The 2237-nt window shown below is 39.7% G+C and overlaps 1 pseudogene; it reads left to right on the forward strand.

The window, feature by feature from the left end:
- Nucleotides 1-1346: 1346 nt before the first annotated feature.
- Nucleotides 1347-1919, forward strand: LOC149135248 (uncharacterized; annotated as a pseudogene).
- The last annotated feature ends 318 nt before the right edge of the window (nucleotides 1920-2237 follow it).

Below are 2237 nucleotides of genomic sequence, written 5' to 3' on the forward strand. Positions count from 1 at the left end.
GTCAGAGAAAACGCCAAGTAAGTTTCGATCTTTTCGGGTGCTTCAATAATCTCTGAAGTAGGTTAATATGAAGTAGGTTGATGTTGCGTATAGCTGGCCGGCTGAATAAAAATCTGGTTTGTGCAACTGAGGCAGTACTAAATTAAAATACTCTAATTAATCCATACATACCGTTGATAGGTGTGTGTCTGCTTGAAAGTATACTCCACAGAAAAGGCCCCAACAGGCCTATATGCTATTGGGGTGATTTTGAATTTCCCTCCAATATTTATAGTGTTTTTAACACTCTATAAGATATGTTATCACAAGACGAATACTGAACTAATTACACACGCAAACAAATTTTTGTCTGTATATATATATATATATATATATATATATATATATATATATATATATATATATATATATATATATATATATATAATGTTAATTCTCTATATGAAGTATTAACAGTAACTGCACGATAAAGTGTAGTATATTGCCACTTAAGTGTGGCTGACCCCTAGGGGTGGATGTTACTGTTGCTTTTAGCCCCAGGAGGACATCTCCTCCAGCTGGCTTATCGACACACGACTGTGTCCTGTTTGCCAAGGGAGTTATCCCTCTCACCTATATATATATATATATATATATATATATATATATATATATATATATATATATATATATATATATATATATATATATATATATATATAGGTGCAGGAGTGGCTGTGTGATAAGTAGCTTGCTTACCAACCGCAGGGTTCCGAGTTCAGTCCCACTGCGTGGCATCTTGGGCGAGTATCTTCTACTATAGCCTCGGGTCGACCAAAGCCTTGTGAGTGGATTTGGTAGACGGAAACTGAAAGAAGCCCGTCGTATATATATATATATATATATATATATATGTGTGTGTGTGTGTATGCGTGTGTGTGTGTGTGTGTATGTTTGTGTGTCTGTGCTTGTGCCCCATGCATTGCTTTACAACCGATGCTGGTGTGTTTATGTCCCCGTCACTTAGCGGTTCGCCAAAAGAGTTCGATAGAATAAGTACTATGCTTACGAAGAATAAGTCGTGGGGTCGATTTCCTCGACTAATGGCGGTGCTCCAGCATGGCCGCAGTCAAATGACTGAAACAAGTAAAAGAGTATATATATATATATATATATATTTACACACATACACACACGCACGAGGGCTGTTCATTAAAGATTTCTCTCTACCTACTTCCGGTTATTACAGAAAACGCTACTTGTACAGGTATAATAATATATGTCTCTACATATCACATTGTAAATTGCATCTTTCCTCTACTATTCGTTTGTCTTTTACGGCTGCTGAAATGGACTAAAGTATTATAATGGACGTAGTTGAATGCAGATCAGTAATCAGGTTCTTATACTTGAAATGTCGTATACCAAAAGAGACTTTCAATGAGATGAAAGAAGTTTGTAGTGACAATGCACCATCATACGACGTAGTCAAGCACTGGCATCGCCATTTCAAATGTAGTCGGACATCGATGGAAACTGCTCCTATTCCTGGACGACCACATTCCGCCATTGATGATGACACAATTCATAAAGTGGAAGCCGCCATTTTAGAGGGTCACCGCATAACTATTCCACAACTAGCCCAAGGAGTGAAGCTAAGTGTAGTGTCTATGGGAAAAAAAATCATTCAGGACGATTTGAACATGAAAAAGTTGTATGCACGTTGGATTCCCTGGATGCTCACATCTTTCCAGAAGCAGGAACGAGTCAATTGCTCCCAGGCTCTTTTGGCAATGTGCCAAGAAGATGAGGAGGACTTTTTCGGCACACTTATCGCATAGGATGAAACGTGGGTCCATCGCTATGAACCTGAGACTAGAAGGAATGGAAACATGATAACTCACCACTTCGAAAGAAGGCTCGTGTCCAAACAACAGTAGGTAAAGTGATGCCTTTTGGGACCAGCATTTTTGGACAGTCTTTTGGGACCAGCTCGGAGTAGTGATGATGGATTTTCTGGCAAATGGCACTACAATTAACGGAGCATGCTTCTCTGCTACAGAAATTGCCGGACGCCATCAAAGCAGAGAGGCATGACATGCTGACCAAAAGAGTCCACCTCCTCCAAGACAATGCCCCAGTTCACAATGCGCATGTTGCCCAGATGAAAGCACACTCCTGCACCTATGCAATCATTCCTCATCCTTCTTGCAATCCCGACCTTGCATCGTCTGATTTCCACCTCTTTCCAATTATGA

The sequence above is a fragment of the Octopus bimaculoides genome, chromosome 6 (assembly GCF_046866305.1).
Source record: "Octopus bimaculoides isolate indiv1 chromosome 6, ASM4686630v1, whole genome shotgun sequence".
NCBI classification, from domain to species: domain Eukaryota; kingdom Metazoa; phylum Mollusca; class Cephalopoda; order Octopoda; family Octopodidae; genus Octopus; species Octopus bimaculoides.